Source organism: Balaenoptera ricei, chromosome 12 (assembly GCF_028023285.1).
Source record: "Balaenoptera ricei isolate mBalRic1 chromosome 12, mBalRic1.hap2, whole genome shotgun sequence".
Lineage (NCBI taxonomy): Eukaryota > Metazoa > Chordata > Mammalia > Artiodactyla > Balaenopteridae > Balaenoptera > Balaenoptera ricei.
Window position 1 is genome coordinate 72,311,515 of NC_082650.1, and position 20,848 is coordinate 72,332,362.

The 20,848-nt window shown below is 37.8% G+C and overlaps 1 long non-coding RNA gene across 1 annotated transcript in view; it reads right to left on the bottom strand.

The window, feature by feature from the left end:
- Window positions 1–2,876, bottom strand: part of LOC132376402 (uncharacterized) — an 81,040-nt gene extending 78,164 nt beyond the window's left edge. Inside the window, exon 1 of the long non-coding RNA XR_009506289.1 lies at window positions 2,700–2,876. This is a non-coding gene — a long non-coding RNA (uncharacterized LOC132376402). The remainder of the gene's footprint in view (window positions 1–2,699) is intronic.
- Between the last annotated feature and the right edge of the window lie 17,972 nt (window positions 2,877–20,848).

Sequence of the window (20,848 nt, forward strand, 5' to 3'; positions counted from 1 at the left end):
CTCCTTTCCATCTAATTGTACAAGTCAGAAATTTAGGACTCAGCTTGTCCTCACTGCTTCCCCACATCTGATCTGTCACCAGTACGTATGCCTTTACCCTCTTAATATTTCTTGAGCGCATTCCCTTCTATCCATCTACCCACCTCCAGTGTGGTCTAAGCCCTGATTTTATTATGTGTAAAAGTGAACCACCTGGGGAGCTTGGTAAAATGCAGATTCTGATTCAGCAGGCCTGCATTTCTAACAGCCTCCTAGATGCCCATGTTGTTGGTCCACAGGCACCCTTTTTGAGTAAGAAGGCTGTAAGCCACAAGCAGTTCTTTCCTGGGTGATTCCAGTATCATCCTAACAGGTACAAATAACCCCGGCTGTCCCATCACCCACATTAGAGCCAGGGTCATCATCACCAAGTACGGGTCTTCAGAGACTTCCGTTGCTATTGGGACCAAGTCCAAGAGTCTCAACACAGCTTACGAAGCATTCATGAGCAACTCCTCCCTACCTCTACTATCGTCCTATGCCAAGCCTACTCTTACTTTCTGCCCTGTAGCCACGTTAGTATACATTTATTACGCTTAACTATATGAAATGCTGCCTCTTAGAGTTAAAAACTTAAATTGAGTATCAGCAATTTTGTACTGTTCAACCTAACAGTCCTTGAATGAGCTGAGCTCCTTCCCTGCATAAAGCCTGTTTAAAAAGAAGACACGCTCTGTTCTTCCTCTTCATTGTATCATGGCCCATGCATCCTTCAGATCCCAGCCTAATGATCCCTTCCTCGGGGAAGCCTTCCAGACCTACCTGGCCAGAACAACTCTCCCTCTAAGTGTTATTAGACCATGTTCTTCTCCTTATTTGCACTAACCACAGTTGCAGTTTTGGATGATTGTTTGATTACTAGCTTTCCTCTACTTAAATGCAAGTTCCAAGGAGTCAAGGATCAGTTCTGTTTTGTTCATTGTTATATCCCCAGCCTCTGATTCTGTGTCAGCACGTTTGCTTAGTTAATGACTTAACTAAGGTGGAAGCAATGTAACAATAGTCTATACAGTGTGGTTTTGGCATAATAATAGACAACTTGATAACTGTAACAGAAAGTGACATATGTATACAGTCATTGATTTACAAAAAATATACTAATATAATTTAGGTGGAAAAGAAAATACTGGATCAACCAACTATCTCATATGGTGTGACCTATCCCACACCATACAGAAATTTGGTTTGAGATGTTTAATCCTACAGTATTTGTGATTAGTGAAACAATAAACTTTCTAGAAGGAAAAAAAAAAGAATAGTCTATAGATCACCTCCCTTGAACTCTAGGGTGGGCTTGGGAAGGAACTAATGCTCCAGGGACAGTTGTCAGGGGATCCAAGGAGTTTGTTTCCTTCTGTAACTGTGATCCTTTCCTACAGGCTCCTCTTGTTCAAACTGGTTTATACCTACAATAGTAAATTAATCCACGCTAAATATAATGAACACCTACAGAAAGCATGGCCATGTTTTTCATATTGCTTCATAATTGATGAAGCCCTTTCACACACATTATTTTATTTGCACACCCTAACGATCCTGTTGCTATCAGCAAGGCAAGCATTATTGTCACCTCTTTTGCAGACAAGCAAAAGTCAATGCCTAACTTTTAACTGAGTTGATAAACTTATACAACTGCAAAGCAAGTACTTTAACTCGGGCCTTCTACTGCCAAACCTAGGTTCTTTCCATGAGCAGTGCCCCCGAAATCAGGTTAAATACATCTTCCTCCTGTGTCCTGCTTTCTAAGCTGGAGGTGGAGTAATGTTACTCTGACACTGGCAGCAGGCTGGAATTAGGTCATAAGAACTAAAAATCTCTTTGGGATTCTGTGTTGATGGCTCATATATCACATAACCATTTTATTTTTAGATCACCCTAGATCTTCCCACATTCCAAACCATTAAGGACAGAGACTTCTCAAACGTGATAATGCTTGTACCAATTGACACATGTTTGGTACAGCTCATAGGATCCTTTTCCTTTCATCATAATATTTTGCATCGTTCACATTGAAAATGACTGTTTCACAGGGAACTAATGACGGCCACTTTCCCAGACATTTTCCAAACATTTTACAGTCACTGATGGGTGGACCTGCTAATTCTGTGAGGCAGCTCAGAGTCACTAATGATGGGCTAAGAGACCACAAAGAGCCTCAGTGAGAGGATGATATTCACTACCCCACGTCAGAGCCGCAATGGACCTTCAGCATTTAGATAAAGAGAAAGCTTTTGAATTTCCCCTACTAGTGACACCAAGAGGCATTTGGATTTTCTGATCCCGTAACAATTTGAATAATATAATCATTAAAATCTTTACCACAATCATACCTACTCAAGATGCATTTCTTTCGAATGAGAACCTCTTTCTAACATAGGAAAAACAACAAAAACAACAACCAAACTCCCCCCAGTTGGATCACCCACTATAAAAGCCAATGTCTGGAAAGAGAGACACTCCCACATTGGAGAAATTCTAGATCTTCAAGAAGCTGAATTAAGAAAGTAGACGTGTAGTCTCCAGAGATGAAGATGATAAATCTCTGATTCTTGGGGTAAAGTTTAAGAAGTGAGCACCTAAAAGGATAAATTAGTCACTTCAGCAAAACACAGAAACACTGGAGCCAGGGGAATCCTCAGAGTCTACTTCACTGTCATTACCTTTTTGCTCAAGGATGTGGGATCCCATGCGCCATAGTCTCTTGACTGTCTTTTCAAGAGAGCCGACAGCCTGATGAAACCTTCCCCAGGCAAGTTCTCAGCACTGTTCATCCATCCCATTCCTCTTCTCCTGAGGGTCACATCTTTTGTTCCAGAAACCTCTGGCTGCTCAGATGAGCACAGGTGAGGAATGCCATCCAACTGAAGGAAAGTAGAAAAGAGATCCTCTTGTTTCTAGAAATGCAGCTGTTTTGAGCATTGAGGAGGCAATCTCTCTGGATAGCTAAATGAGGTTTTTTACATCTCACTGGATATCTGTGGCTAAGTGGATGCTACCCAAACCTCTAGTCTGGACCTTAGCAGGATTTCAATGATTTAGACATTCTTATTCCTGCTTTAAGAAGTATAGTTCTTTGAAATGATAAGTATATTTCAACTTATAGTTAATTTCATCTAAAGGCTGCATTTATACCCTTGGTCAAGGGTTTTAAAGCCTGGATTACTGGGAAAGTCTCCAATCAACTTTAAAATCCACCTTACAGTTTATGGTATCACCAGACTGGAAACCCACAAATTTTGTATTCATGATGTAGACCCCCACTTAAAAAGTTTGAATAGGTACACTTAGAGAATAAAATCCATACTCTTCCCTCTAATATTAAAGGTTTCCTACCATCTGAGTCCATGCTGACTTTCCAACATGAAGACCCAGGACTTCCCAAGGAAAATTATTTGTCTAGCTAAAAATCCATCTATTCTCTGTCATCCTTCATTTATTCATTTATTCAGTAGATATTTATTAAGCACCTATTATGGTCCAGACATTATTCCAGGCACTCAGGATTATATCTCTGAACAAGGTAGATGAAGTTCATGACCTGAAGGAGTTTATACTCTAGAGGGAAGAGACAGACAAACAAATAAATTTAATGGGACTGGTATTGATAAGGGCTATGAAGATAAATAAAGCACAGAGGGAGCTAGAAGCTCAGGAGGTATTTTATGTAGGGAGGGGAGGTCATGGTAGTCTCTAGTGAGGCACTGCTTGAGCAGAGATGAGTGGAGGGAAGCTAGGTCGCAGGTCATGTGGATAGACAGTGGAAGAAGGAACAGCACATGCCAAGGCCTGGCAGTGGGAATGTGCTTGGAGTTTTCAAGGAGAGCAAGGGGGCCAGTGTGGCCGGGGTGGAGTGAATGAGGAGGATGTGATAGGAGAGGAACAAACAGATAACGGGAGAGTGAACTCGGGTAGGATGGATTAAGCCTTGGTAAGGACTTTGGCTTTTCCAATGAGACACATGGAAGGCCATGAGAGGGTTTGAGCAAAAAATAACAAGACCTGATGTTCTTTCTAAGAGGAACACTCTGGTTCGGTCTGAGAGTAGCCAGTTATTGCAATCATCCCAGTGAGAGGGAATGACAATTTGGCCCAGAATAGTGGCACGAGGGTAATGAGAAGTCATTAGATTCTGGATATATTTTGAAAGAGGAGTGGGAAGAGTGGTTGATGGGTTAGATTCAGAACGAGAGAAAAAGAGAAGTGAGACATGACTGTTAAGATTTTTGATAGGAGCAAATGAGAGAATAGAATATTCATTAAATGATTTGGGGAGCAGATTTTAGAGGCAGGAGCTGGGAAATCAAAAGTTCAATTTGGGGCAATTTTGTATAGCTTTGACATGCTATTTGACATACAAATAAAGATGTTGAATAAGCAGGATATCTAAGCCAGGAGAGATAAAAATTCGGAAATTATCACTATGCAAATGGCTTTTAAAGCAGTAGAACTGAACGGCATCCCCTAGGGTGTGAGGGTATGTAAAGTAGAGAAGAGGTCTGAAGACTGAGGCTTTGGAGATCAGGAAGAGGAAGAGGAAGGAGATGGAGAAGGAGAAACCCATGAGGTGTGAGGACAACCACCTTAATTGCTTCCTTGCCTTACTTAGCTCATGTCAAACTCTGTACCAGAAATGCCTAGAAATACCTTTTTTAATCTCCTCCATTTATTCACACCCTACCCATCCATCAGAGTCAGGCACGTAATTCTATGTTGTGTGTGACTTGTCTTGTGTTTTATTTGACAACTTAACTCTTATTTATGTTTTAGTTCTTTCCAGATGAATTAGTTTTTCTTAATCCATCAATATACTTTTCCATCTCAAATGCTGTCCTGCGCTTCAATTTTGCTAGTTGGTTCCCCTCTGAGTGTATCTAGGAAATCTATCCTTCTATATTTTCCCAGCCATCCCAGACCCCAAGTGTAAAATACACATGAAAATCATTGGTAGCACCAGCCTAACAACAGAAGACAAAAGAAACTAGGGGTGTTTGGGGTCTGGGATCCAATTCTGAGGTGGTCCTAACATCTGGAGATGTGGAATTTGTGGCCATCATGCTATGGCACAAACTCAGTAGCACTTAGGATCATCAATCAAAACAAATCAATAGATAATATGTGTTCAGTAAATTATGGCACAAGGAAATAGACAAGTATGACAGCAATGTCTGCCCTTATAGAATTCACTCTCCAAATAAGCCAGGAAATAGGTAACAATTTAAATTAAAAAATCAGGAGTTTAGGAGAGCAATTTTAAGTTGTAAAACTAGAAAAATTAGTTTCAAGATATTATTTATACATGGCAAAAATCTACGTATATAGTTAATTGGTATCATTCACAATTGTGCTGTGAAAGGAGAACAAAACATGACATCTTGTCTATCAAAATAAAAGATAACCCCAGAGCCAGGCCTGGCCCAGCACAAGGCCAACTCAGAGTCGGCAAAAGGCAAACACATGTGGGATGCATTGAAAACTGACTCTGAACGCCACTCTGTGCAAATAAGGAGAGCACGGGTGCCCCTCAGCTGACCAAGCACAGCTCTCCAAAGGCAAGGGGCAGACCTGCTGCAGACCTGGAGTGGCAACATCTGCAGACCTGCTGCCCGTCTCTCCCCAGAGACCTGCCATTGTTACATGAAGTTTAATTTTTATTTGAACTAATAACCTAGAGAACACTATTTTAGACATTTGGTCGCTGGTACATGAAGTTAGTCCACAGCGTTCTGATGATGCTTCTCCCCAAGACTGGTATTTTAGAGGGAAGAATGGTTCTGAATCTGTGCTGGTTATAACTGCAAGTCAGTTCACATGTACTAATCATAGCATATATGCTCACAGAACATGGGGATGAGTGATGTCATTTTGTTAACTGATAACCCAGGCATCGCCATCTAATGAGAAGCCAAGAGGAAGCAAGGTGACATGGGCTAATTTTATTCAGGCTAGCCAGAGTGGACAGGTCCACAGTGATCTTGTTTAAATGCTACAAGAAGAGCATAAATTCTGCAATGATGGATGATCTGATCGAGATTTTAAGTAGCACAAGACGGGGCTCGTTTGTCTTTACAGAAGCCATGACTTAAATGCTCTCTTTTATCAATGTTCAGCTTAAAGTTTGTTGTTCCTTTTAACAGAGTTTTTTAAAAATCAAATAATGTTGCTCTGTGAGGTTAATGTTGTCTCATAGTTAATTCAACTTTATTAAGTCACAAACAAAGCAGGTAAAGATAAATTGAGGAACTAAAGCAGAGTTTCTATTCAACAATAGTTGTGGAGGTTATAATATTGGTAAATAATCCCATAAGAGGGAAAACAATAAATAGACAATAATTACCAACAAAGATTCCTGCAAAACCAGATTTTAGACAATCTTATTGAAATCTTAAAGTTTACAGATATCTTCTAGAATAAAAAACCAATTTATTTACACCTGTTGCTGTAACCTCTATTACATAGAATTTTAAACTGATTCTGAAAACCATACAGGTTATATTTTATTTTACTTAAATGTATTAAATTGTTTGCATCTTCCTTTTGTTCATTTGGTTTATTATATTCTGGAAATATTTGTTGTTTATCTTCAGAGGAACGTAATCCCTTTGGTGAATGGGAATTTAAATGAGTCATCAAATTCAAGATGCTTTTTAGTTAACAAAAACTGCAAACCCAGACTAGCTTTAAAAGTGTTATCATTCTAGTTTTTTAATCTTCCTTTCTCTCGTTCGTGAGCCCTAGACACCAGATAAATCACCTTGCTTACTGGTAATGCCTTGTTTAGGCTTCTTTTCTTGAAATTTTTTAATTTATATAAGTCTTTGTCTTAAAAGAGCATGTCATCAGTCAAAATAATGCTATCACTTTTGAAAATATTTTCCTTTTCTGACATGCACCGAGGTGCCATAAAGTAGTGTTGACAACTCCACCTTTAGCATTCCACAAATCTTATGGAGATATATCATTGGAAAACGGTACAGTCTATATCCGGGCTTTGACAAAAACTGAAACATGGGCTGCCAGCCACAGATAAGGTTTTGAAATGTTAGTCACTGAAAAGGTGATAACAGAAACAAAGATCAAATGCATGTATCTCTTCACCTGCGGCAGCCTGCGGTTTCGAGCCATGCCACCTGTCTCTTGGCAAAGTCAGTGGATATGCCAAGTGTGCTACTACGTGAAAACACACACTGGACATGGTGTTAGATGCGCTGCTGGGAGAGTGCTGGCATTAAGAGATGCTATGAAGCAATATCCCAGCATCTCTAGCAAATTAGAGAACGAGGGACTCCGGGTTGGCGCAGCTTGCCACAGAGCTGCGAAGATCAAAGCGACACGCCAGCACGAGGAGACAGTAGTGGCTCAGGCGGGAACTATGAAACATTCTGGACCAAGCGGAATCTTGCCTTCCTTTTCTCCCTGTCTTTCTCCTCCTCCTCCTTCTCCTTCTTCCTACTTTTTTTTTTTTTTTAAATCCTCAAGTGTTTTGAGATTTCAGGCTGTTCTCAACTTCCTATGGAAAATTTCAGTAGATAATGAGGGGACAAAAACTCATGACGGTGGTCCCAGACATGAAATATTAAACCAAAAGTTTTTTTTAAAAGAATCTTTATAAAAATATAACCAGAATGGCCACAAAGACTACCTTTAAGGCAGAATTTATAATCATTTACTTCTTAATGGTTCCTCCCCCATGCCATCCATTTTCAAACAAAGCTGAGTTTATGGCCATCATACGAGATTACATTCCCGTGCAGTTGCAGTATTTCTTCTCTAATGATTTATTTAAAAGGGCTTCACCATGATAGCTCTCCAACTTTGTTCCTTCCTGTATATCACTGTTCAGGGTCAAATGCTGGGAAAGGGCTGGTCCCTGAGGCCTAACATATTTCACCAGTGGAGACTCTGGCTTTTCACTTCTCTTTCTCTCCTCATCACTTTAGGCTTAAAGAAGAACAGATGTGGAAACGTTTAGAAAAAGACTAATTGAATTTCACATAACACAATTTCGCATTGTTTGAGGAAGTACCTAAATCAACAGCACATTTTCCAAAGTCCCAGCCTCGCCTAATTAGAACACCAAACGTGTGACTAATTGGCCACACTTCCACCAAAGGCTCCGCGGCAGATGCGCTGCGGTCCGCTCCCCGCCCGGCTCCAGCAGAGGCCGGCGGTTTGGCTGCGAGGGGAGGCGCTGGCTCTAAAGGAGCTGAGCCTGAGCCGAGCCGGGCAGGATGGGGAAACTCCGGGACGGGCCGGGAGCAAATCCAGGCGGAGCAGGAGAGAATTTGGAATGTTTACTCGGCGGCAGCACCCCGAGAATTACCAGGAGATTATCAGTCCATAAATTAAGAGATATCGGGACTCCGAAACTGGGACACTGAATAGCCTGCTCTTTATCACGTCGGCTCCGTGGTTTTAGAACTTGACATCTAATTAAAATATAATCCGATATCGTTAGCGAAAGGCTCCATCTCACCCAACCCTTGACCACGGGCAGATCTGCTTTTTGCATGCAACAGGAGGTTTTTCTTTCTTCCTCATTGTACTTTCTAATGGTGTGCTGGGGAGTGCGTGGGAAAGAAAGGACATAATTAGAGCAAAGGGAGAGGATGATTCCGGACTGGGTTTTATTATAAAACCCTGAGCATATTGCCCGAGGGGATCTGTCGCCCTCACTTTCTCCTCCTGGGCATAAACCCCACAGAACTAGAAGTGATTTTAAAAGTCACTTAACGCACCTTTCACATTTTATAGATGAGGATTCTGAGGCCAACAGAGGTGAAGTAATTTGCCTAGGGCCACACATCTCTTTGGTGGCCGATTTAGGACTAGAAATCAAAACTGACATCCACCTCTAGTGCCATTTATACTTCCTCATTCATGCTCTAGCTGATGTTGAAAGAGTAACATTAGTGCCGGGGTTTCACAGTTACCTGATGTTTGGAGGGTTTGTTCAATCCCTACTATTTAAACAGCAAAATAATCTGCTTGGTTGTAAATTTGCTAGAGAAATTTACACAGTACTCTAATTTGCTAGTCTAGATCCTGGCTTCAGGGTAATTGGATATGTAAAAATCTGAGTATTTGCTTTAATTCAATCTTGTCACTTTCCATATGATGAGAAATGAGAGTGAAATTATTCTTCTTTAACAGGAATGCTTTTCTGAAAGAACAGGCTATTTCTCTAGACTCAAGCTAAATAGAAATGCTATTCGTATTGGTTTTGTGTCTGTCAAATCTGTATTTTACACTCATTAAAGGCAGAAAACAATCTGGCTTTAAAGTGTAAAATATATTTAGAAAAACCAGTGTTCCACTGAGGTTCACTCATCATCAATGTGTTTTATGTTGGGGGAATGTTTGAGCTTTTCCTTTGCTACTCAGATTGTGATTTTTATACTTCTTTCTTCACAATTGTTTGATAAAAGGTCAGAGGATAAAAATTAATGTAGCATCTTCACAAGAAAATTACGATTATTCAAGAAGACATGAATATGTCTTTGATCATCTACTACTTAGAATAATCCTTGCTCCTGCATTTCTCCATGAAAACAGACAAACTGGAGTTGATTATACCCATTTAGAAGTGATCTCCAACTTCCACCTGCCAATGAAAACAAAGCCATAGAACTCTTGTTTCTTAAGTTTTAATCAAATATTTAGAAAACTGGAAATGAAGTTAATAGAAGAAATCAAGATCAGATGTTAGCAAGACACTTCATGCATTAGCAATCTTGAAAGTTCCTTATTGAGAAGTAGCTTAGTTCAGATAGAAAAATACTGTTTTGGAATTTTTTTTCTTTATGAGAGCGTGTAAAGAAGAGTGATCGTGACACTGATGGGCCACAGAGGGACTGACCAGAAAATAAAATCAGGTGAAGGTGCAATGACTTTCTAATAATAAAATGGGATTGTCTGTGGAATAGTTTAATCAACTGTGTGACATGGCCAAATAGGTGAAGAAGTGAATCTATCATTTACGAGGAACTGCCCTTGGGAAAATTCCTTCAACTCCATTTGCTTCAGACTTTAAGCACAACTGAACAAATGGACTGAGGCATGATGGTGTGTCAGCATGGTGGGTTTTGGCCATTTCTCTTCGTCCCCCTGTGTTCACCACAGCCAAATGGACTGTTGGGTGGTCAGGATTTGTCATGAAGATAGACGGCCACTGGGAAACAGTGCTGATGGGTCTTCCGGGCTGTGATCCAATGCTTTGCTTCGTGAAAAGGAGTACTCCATGTCACCATGTGTAACACAGTGGCTATAAATTTTCTTTCCTTCCTTCTTTCTTTATTAACTATCTCACTGAGATAAACTGAGAACACCTGAAAGTCAGGGAAGTATTTTGACCTCTTAAGAAGAAAGACCATTTAAATGCATGCATTTACTGATAGATTTCCCCATCAAGCAGAAGCGATCACTGACTATCTTTAACACTGATGAAGTTGATTTTAATATCATTTGTAGGCAATAAAGAAGCTATCCTTTACATTTAGCAAACAATCCAAAATTACATTCTAAAGAAATAAAGGAAGCCCTTCAAATTAATCACTGTGAAGTATATTCTTCAAATATCATATAAACCTTTTACATTTTAAATGAATTATTTGGTTTCTATGATGAGTTGAAGTGGCACTAGTGGATGGAACACACAGATATACTGAAACTCTTTTCTAGAGAGAATAGGCCCACAGAGCACCAAATGGTAAGATGAAAATGGAGGGAAAATCTAGATGTTCTGTCTGTAAGATGTAGAATGCCTAGACTTCTTTTTCAAGTCTGTTTTCTCTCCCCACTTTCCCTAACCCCTATCTGTTCAATTTTGTGTCTTTTCTTGTAATATCAAGGAATACACCTCTCTTTGCTTGGATAGTGAGAAAAGACATCTCCAAGATATGCATTATAGAGACACACATTTCTCCCTGTTTCCTTCTAATCAGGCACATTGAAAATATATGTCTTCTGAAAGTTTTATATCAAAGCGAAGTATTTTTAATTAAAGCTTGGGTCTCCTCTGAACTATGAGGACTAGACCAGACGAAGAACTGCCACATCATTTTTCTCCTCATTATCACCTCGTTAAGATCCCAGAACATGCCTCAGAGGCAGGGGGTTGCTTAACAAGGTGATAATGAGGAGAAAATGTCTCCAGCCTATTTGGGGCACAGCCCATGCCAGGTCTGATGATGGCAGACCCGGTCGGACTGGAACAGAACACACTTTAGGTACTCAAATGTTGTTCTCTGAATGGCTTGAGCTCTTTTAAGGTGTACTGTGTTTTCTTCCCATTATCCTTGGTAAGTCAATGGAAAAATAATGAAAACTTTGGGGTAGAGACTGTAAGCTGCTTCCTAATATTCATTCATCTGTTTATTTTTAATAATGTGAACTCTGATTCATAGCCAGGCATTGCCATCCAGCTGACAGACTATATTCCTTAGTCTTCTATGAATCTAGAAGCGCCATGTAACTATGTTTCGGTCTATGATATTTAAATGGAAACATGGCACTATACCAGCCTAGGCAGTCTCCCTTTGGATTTACCTGAGAGAGAAACCAACTTCTTTTTTTTTGGGGGGGGGCGGTGCATTTATTCATTCAATATGTGCCAAACTAGCACTTTCTGTTGTTGTTGTTTTTATTTTTTTATAAAGCAGGTTTCTTATTCGTTATCTATTTCATATAAATTAGTGAATATATGTCAATCCCAATCTCCCGATTCATCCCACCACCAACCCCTGCCCCCGCCTTCCCCCCTTGGTGTCCATACATTTGGAGAAACCAACTTCTATTTTGTTTAAGCCAGAAGTTTTTGTTGGTGGTGGTCTTGATATATGAACTGAGTCCAATATTGCTACACATATGAAAAAAGATTAACTTTGTGTTTTTGTGATGCTGTAGTAACCTGATCCAAAGTGCATGTCCTTTCATCCTCAGTTCCAAGTTGTCACCCAAGCCAGACCCTCTGCTGGTAGCGGGGTGTGGAACCAGCTCATATCAGCTCACACAAGCCAATTTTTACAAACTCAGAACTTTGCAAACCAGTTGTTAAATCACAGCCATCATTAAAATTTAAACTATATAAAATTATAATTTAATAAATTATGCTAAAACCAAAGGTCAGAAATATTTGAAAAATCACCATTTCCCAATAGTTTTACTGTTTCCTAGGCTCTCGAGTTTATATTGTACCTGCATGTTGGAAATACTATATCACGGGGGTTGTATGCATTGCTTCCTAACTCCCTGGTTCGTGCCATGACATAGGTAGCTTGAAATCAGTTGCAGTGGGAACATTTTCACCATGGAAACTGGCAAATGCTGCACATCAGGGCTTGATGGGTTTTTTTTGGTCTGTCTATGCTTAAGAAAGTGATGGAGAAAAGTGTTAATAATGCAAGTTAAAAGCATTAACTTTTCGTGTCTAGTGCTGAAGCTAGAAGAAGTTTCAGTTTACTGAATATTACTTGTAGGAGGGTGGGAAATAGTTTAATAGCAGGCCACCTGTCAGACTTAGTGGAAATAATTCTATTGGGTAAAGTGTTAGCAGGTTGGCATGCCACTTCATTTGTCAAACTATGGGTGGATTGCAACTATAGATGAGCCACAGATATGAGTTCAGCAAAAATTAATGAAATGAAAGCATTCTGTGAGAATCAATTGGCCAAATGAAATTTACAGGAAAGAATACTGCATACTTTTATTATTTTTTAAAAATTATGTACTACACATACTTTATATCAGTAAAATTTATAATAAACTTATGTACTTTTATATATGCACACTTTTTCAGGGAGCCAGTTGCTAAACATTTACTGGCATACCACTATCTGAGAACCATTTGCTATTTATCCACTTCCCTCACCCCACATTCAAGTGATTACTAAATCCCCCTAGAGTTTACTTCAGCGACGTCACTTGAATCTATATATTTCTGTCCATCCCATGGATAATGCCATAGGTTAGGTCTTCATTGTCTTTCTCCAGTTCATACTCCAGGCTATCACCATAAGGGTTCTTTGACAGAGCAGATGTGCTACTGCCACTTCCTGCTTAAAGTCATTCCGTGGCTCTCAGTGGCCTAGAGGATTACACCTTATCTGCTCTGCATGGTTCAAGCTCCTGACACACCCCTTCAGTCATTCTGAGCTCCTTGCTATTCTCTTCCTTTATTCCAACATCAAGCCTAGTACGTAGGACGTGGCACACTGTATTGCGATCTTTTGTTTACAGATCTCTCTTCATGTAATAATAAGGATGACAGTTTAGCTATCTTGTATCCCGGGCCCTTAGTACAAATGACTGGCACGTGTCAGGGATTTGAGAAAGATTTGTTAATTAAATGAAACAAAAATCCACTCTAACTGCCAAACAGTTTTCCAAGGTACCTTAACCATCTTACATTCTCTCCATCAGTGTATGAGGGATCTCATTTTCCCACATGCTTGTCATCACTTGTTATTGCTTATCCTTTTTATTATGGCCTCCTTAGTAGTATAAAGTGATATCTTACTGCGGTTTGTATTGCATATCCCTAATGGCTAATGATGCTTATTAGCCATTTGTATGTCTTCTTTGAAGAAAAGGAAGAAGACCAACATCATTCTTTGCCTGTGGATATCTAACGGATATTTGTTGAGGATAATATTCCCCATTGAATTTCTTTGACACTTTTTTTTAGAAAATCAATTGACCATAAATGTAATAGTGGTTTTTGGATTGTCAAATCTCTTCCATTGATCTATATGTCTATTCCTATGGCAGTACCATGCTGTCTTGATTACTGTGGCTTTTGAAAGTGGGAAGTAAGTCCTCCAATTTGGTCTTCTTTTTCAATATTTTTTGACTGTTCTTGATCTCTTGCATTTCCATATGAATTTTAGAATCAGCTTGTCAACATATGGAAACAAACTAGCTGGGATTTTGATAGGAGTTGCGTGAATCTATAGATCAATTTGGATATTACTGTCGTTTAACAATATTAAATCTTCTGATCCATGAACATGCAATGTATTTCCATTTATTTAAGTCTTCGTTAATTTCTTTCAACAAGGTTTTATAGTTTTCAGTGTAAAAATCTTGCGCTTCTTGTATTAAATTTATTCCTAAGTATTTTATTTTTTGACGCTATTGTAAATGGAATTATCTTTTTAATTTCATTTTTGTATTGTTCATTGGTAGTGTATAGAAGTAAAATTGATTTTTCTATATTGATTTTGCATCCTGCAACCTTGCTAGACTTGTTTATTAAGGATTATTTTTTCCAGCAGATTTCTTAGGATTTTCTATATACAAGATCATATCATCTGAAATAGAAATAGTTTTACATCTTCCTTTCCAATCTAGATGCCTTTTATTCATTTCTTTTTCTTGCCTAATTTCCCTTGCTGGAACCCCCAGTACAAAGCTGAATAGAAATGGTGAAAGCAGGCATCCTTGTCTTGTTCTTCATCTAAGGGGAAAGCATTTAGTCTTCCACCATTAAGTATGATGTAAATGTAGGCATTTCTTGGATGCCCTTTATCAGTTTGAGGACACTTCTTTTCATGCCTTGTTTGTTGAGTGTTTTTTGTTTGTTTGTTTTTGTTTTTTTAATCATGAAAGGGTGTTCGAATTGTCAAACGCTTTTTCTGTATCTGTTGAGACATTTTATGGTCTTTGTCCTTTGTTCTATTATTATGTCTTACCTTAATTGATTTTAATATGTTAAGCCAATCTTACTCTCATGGGACATGTTGCTGGAATCAGTTTGTTAGCGTTTTGTTGAAGATTTTTAGCTCTATATTCATAAGGGATATTGGTGTGTTGCGTTCTTTTCCTGTGATATCTTTGTCTGGTTTTGGGATTAGGGTAATACTAGCCTCTCAGAATATATGGGGAAGTGTTTCCTCCTCTTCTATTTTTTGGAAGAATTTGTGAAGAATTGTATTAGTTCTTCCTTGAATGTTTTTTAGAATTCACCACTGAAGCCATCTGCACCTGGGCTTTTTTTTCTTGAGAAGTTTCTTATTCAATCTCTTCACTTGTTATAGGTCTATTCAGATTTCTATTTCTTCTTCAATTTCAGTAATTTATGTTTTTCTATGAAGCTGTCAATTTCACCTAGACTATCTAATTTGTTGGCACATACTTATTCATAGTATTCCCATAGTAATCCCCTTTATTTCTGTAAGTTTGGTAGTGATATCCTCTCTTTCATTTCTGATTTTAGTAACTGAGTCTTCTTTCTGTTTCTGTTGGTCAGCCTAGCTAAAATATGTCAATTTCATTTATCTTTTAAAGAACTAACTTTGATATGCTTGATTTACTCTATAGTTTTTCTATTCTGTATTCATTTATTTCTGGTATGAGCTTTATTATCTCCCTTTTTATGCTTGATTTGAGGTTATTTTTCTATTCTTTTCTGGTTTTATAAGGTGGAATGTTAAGCTACTCATTTGAGAACTTCTTTTTTAATATAGACATTTACCTATAATTTTTCCTCTGAGCAGTGCATTAGCTGCATCCCATAAGTTTTGGTATATTGTATCTTTGTTTTAAGTCACCTCAAAGTATTTTCTAAATTACCTTGTGATTTCTTCTTTGACCCATGGGTTATAAGAGAGTGTGTTGTTTAATTTATACATTCGTGAATTTCTTTCTGTTATTGATTTCTAATTTCATTTCAGTGTAGGTACAGAGCATACATTGTATAACTTCAGTACTCTTAAATTTATTGTGGTTTATTTTACAGTGCAACCTATGGGCTATCCTGAAGAGTGACTTGCATATATTTGAGAAACATATGTATTCTGCTACTATTGGATGGAGTGTTCTATAAATGTCTATTGGGTCGCATTGGTTTACAGTGTTCAAGTCCTCTATTTACTTGTTGATATTCTGCCTAATTGGTCTATCAGTTATTGAAAGTGGGGTATTGAAGTTTCCAGCTATTATTCAGAAAGTGTCCATATCTCCCTTACATTCTGTCAATTTTAGTTTCATGTATTTTGGAGTGTTTTTGTAAGTGCATACAGTTTATCATTTTTATACCTTCCTAATAGATCGACCCTTTTGGTGTATGAAATGTCATTCTATATGTCTAGTAACTTTTTTTAAAGACTGTGTTTTTAGGCTATCAGTATAGCCACTCCAGCTCTTTTATCATTGCTGTGTGTATATTATATCTTTTTTTCATTTTCTAACTTTCAACTTATTTTTATCTTTGAATCTAAAGTGTAGATAGCATATAATTGTATCCTTTTCTTTTCAGCTTTATTGAAGTATAATTGACAAATAAATTGTAAGATATTTAAAGTATACAGAATGATGATTTGATATGTGTATACATTGTGAAAGGATTCTCCCCATTGAGTTAATTAACACAGCATCATCTCACATATTTATTTTTTACAATTTTTTAAATAATTAATTTATTTTTATTATTTTTATTTTTTTTGTCTGTGTTGGGTCTTTGTTGCTGTGTGTGGGCTTCCTCTAGTTGCGGTGAGCGGGGGCTACTCTTCGTTGCAGTGCAAGGGCTTCCCACTGCGGTGGCTTCTCTTGTTGTGGAGCACGGACTCTAGGTGCATGGGCTTCATTAGTTGTGGCACACGGGCTTAGTTGCTCCGCGGCATGTAGGATCTTCCCAGACCAGGGCTCGAACCCGTGTCCCCTGCACTGGCAGGCGGATTCTTTTTTTTTTTTTAACATCTTTATTGGAGTATAATTGCTTTACATTTTTGTGTTAGTTTCTGCTATATAACAAAGTGAATCAGCGATACATATACATATATCCCCATATCTCTTCCCTCTTGCGTCTCCCTCCCACCCTCCCTATTCCACCCCTCTAGGTGGTCACAAAGCATGGAGCTGATCTCCCCGTGCTATGTGGCTGCTTCCCACTAGCTATCTATTTTACATTTGGTAGTGTATATATGTCCATGCCACTCTCTCACTTCATCCCAGCTTACCCTTCCCCCTCCCTGTGTCCTCAAGTCCATTCTCTACATCTGTGTCTTTATTCCTGTCCTGCTCTTAGGTTCTTCAGAACCTTTTTTTTTTTTAGATTCCATATATATGTGTTAGCATACGGTATATGTTTTTCTCTTTCTGACTTACTTCACTCTGTATGACAGACTCTAGGTCCATCCACCTCACTCCAAATAACTCAATTTCATTTCTTTTTATGGCTGAGTAATATTCCATTGTATACATGTGCCACATCTTCTTTATCCATTCATCTGTTGATGAACACTTAGGTTGGCAGGTGGATTCTTAACCACTGGACCACCAGGGAAGTCCCTCACATATTTATTTATTTAATTAATTTTTGGTGAGAACATAAGTTCTATTCTCTTATCAAATTTCAATTATGTAATACAGTGTATAACTATAGTCACTATGTTATACATTATATCCTCAGAACATATTCATCTTAAAAGTGAAAGTTTGTAACCTTTTATCGACCTCTACCTATTTCCTCCATTCCCCATCCCCTGAAAATCACTTTTCTACTCTATTTCCGTGAGTCTAACTTTTTTTTTAAGATTCCACATAAATGTGATACCTTGCAATACTTGTCTTTCTCTGGCTTATGTCACTTATCCTACTGCCCTCCAGATTTATCCATGTTGTCACAGTTGACAGGATTTCCTTCTTATTTCAGCCTGAATAACATTCCATTATAGATTTAATCATCACATTTTCTTGATCCATTTCTCCACTGGTGAACACTTGGGTTGTTTCTACACAGTGACTACTGTGAGTAATGATGCAATGAACATGGAAGCTCAACTAGTTTCTCTTTGTTTGTTTGTTTTCCTCAGAGGGACTTCTTCTATTCATAGCTATAGATTTGGTGTGTCCATAGGAGGAGATGAGTTCTTTTTTGTAAACTACATATTTTCTATAATATGGAAGGATAATGGCCTGAGGAAGAAAAATTTTATGAAATAGTTACTTCAGTTGATTAGATCAAGGTACTTAAGAACACAGACTGTAAGTGCCTCTGGAAGGGTCCAGATAAGCTTGTTCTAAAGATAAAATCTGTGTCTTCGACTACACCTTTACCCTAATCATGCATCTTCCAAAACTGTGACTTCAATGAACAGCAACAGGTGGTGGAAAACTTAATAGGTGGTCGAAAACCTATACTCACTTTTGAAATGGTAAATCAAGATAAACACTGGCAATTTTACATGTAATAATAACTTAGTTAAGAGTATTCTAACAAGTATGTCCAAATCCAGCCATCCTACGAAATAGTGGGGAAGACAGACCCTGAAAAGTTTCAGGCAAGCTAAATGTAGAAAGGCAAATAAATGTACCACGCATCATTACTAATTTGGGAGAGTGGTCATTGATGGACTATATTTAATGTTTATTTTTATGGCTTAATTTTATTAATACAAAGGTATTTATAAGAGCTTTCATATGACTATTTCTGACCTTTGTCTTAATTTTATATTCTCCTTTAAGGTCTTCATTTCCTCAAAAGGGAATCCTCTCACCACAGGGGATTTCTAAATGTGAAGGCCCACAGTTGAGATGGTCCAACTTAAGTAGAAAAATATCCTCTAGTCGACTCAACTCTTTTGGAATTTATAATAATCATGTGAGTTGTTTGAAACTTAGTTTTTTGCTAACCAAGCAATGAAGAAAATAAATTTATACTATATAAAATAAATTTGTTTTATAAATAAGCCTGGAGAAGGCATAAATCTCTTCCATTACATGCAATAAATAAATGTGTATTGAATGAAAAAAAAAAGTATGTTCAAATCTTCAAACTATCTTCATTAATGTTATGATTACTAGGAAGGAATTAGTATTCAACAAGGAAGTCAGGGTATCTCTCTCTAGGCAGAGTTATCTTAGAGGAGAAATACGTATGTATAGAAAGTAAGGTAAGTCAACTTTTTCAGAGAAAAAGTAGAATGGGAGATCTACATTGTCCAGCAGGTGGCATTCTATCAAGGACTCTCAGAAGATGTGGTGGCCTTTGATGGCTACCTCTTTCCCTGACTCCTGCCAAGCACCCTATCAACACCTCCACAAGACCAAAGCCCTCAGTCATCAATTCGAGTTATAAGGTATTTGCCCAGTTCTATATGTTTAATTTGATTTCGTGTTTATAGACTGCCACTGTACTAGATACTGAACAGAATCTGTAGACAAAATTAAAAGAATGCCTAGTCTTTTTTCTATTGTGCAGTCTTTTTTTTCCCAGACAGGGGCCATGGTCATATACTTTATTTATTTTTTTGCTTTTCTTTTTTTTTTTTAATTGAAGTAAAGTTGATTTACAATATTATATTAGTTTCAGGTGTACAGCACTGTGATTCAGCATTTTTACAGATTATACTCCATTAAAAGTTATTACAAGATAATGGCTATAATTCCCTGTGCTATACCCTATATCCTTGTTACTTATCTATTTCATACGTACTAGTTTTTATCTATCAATCCCATACCCTTAATTTGCCCCACCCTACTTCCTTCTCCCCTTTTGTAACCACTAGTTTGTTTTCTATATCTGTGAGTCTGTTTCTGTCTTGCATATACATTCATTTGTATTATTTTTTAGATTCCACATATAAATGATATCATAAAGTGTTTGCCTCTCTCTGTCTGACTCATTTCACTAAGTATAATATTCTCTAGGTCCATCCACACTGCTGCAAATGGCAGCATTTCAATCTTTTTTATGGCTGAATAATATTCTATTGTGTGTGTGTGTCATATATATATATATATGTATATATATATATATATACCACATTTTCTTTATCCATTTGTCTAAAGGGATCAATACAAGAAGAGGATGTTATACTCATTAACATAAATGTACCCAATATAGGAGCACATAAATATATAAGGCAAATACTAACAGACATAAAGGGAGGATTTGACAGTAATACAATAATAGTAGGGAATTTTAATACCCCACTTACATCAATGGACAGATCATCCAGACAGAAAATCAATAAGGAAATAGTGGTCTTAAATGACACAATAGAGCAGTTCAACTTAATAGATATCTTCAGGACATTACATCCAAAACCACCAGAGTACACATTCTTTTCAAGTGCACATGGAACATTCTCCAGGATAGAGCACATACTAGGACACACAAAAAAGTATCAACAAATTTAAGAGGATAGAAATTGTATCAAGCATTTTTTCTGACCACAACAGAGATTTCTAATAGCTGGATTTATTTCATTTCTCCCCCATCCCCAGAAGCTTTGATTTAGCAGTTTAGCAGTTTAAACTATAATCTGTCTCAAGAATATATGTATTTTTAACATCTTTATTGGGGTATAATCACTTTACAATGGTGTGCTAGTTTCTGCTTTATAACAAAGTGAATCAGCTATACATATATATATATCCCCATATCTCCTCCCTCTTGCGTCTCCCTCCCATCCTCCTTATCCCACCCCTCTAGGTGGTCATAAAGCACCAAGCTGATCTCCCTGTGCTATGCAGCTGTTTCCCACTAGCATCTATTTTACATTTGGTAGTGTATATATGTTCATGCCACTCTCTCACTTCGTCCCAGCTTACGCTTCCCCCTCCCCGTGTCCTCAAGTCCATTCTCTACGTCTGCATCTTTATTCCTGTCCTTCCCCTAGGTTCTTCAGAACCATTTTTTTTTTTTAGATTCCATATATATGTGTTAGCATATGGTATTTGTTTTTCTCTTTCTGACTTACTTCACTCTGTATGACAGACTCTAGGTCCATCCACCTCACTACAAATAACTCAGTTTTGTTTCTTTTTATGGCTGAGTAATATTTTTGACAATTTTTACAATATTTATTAA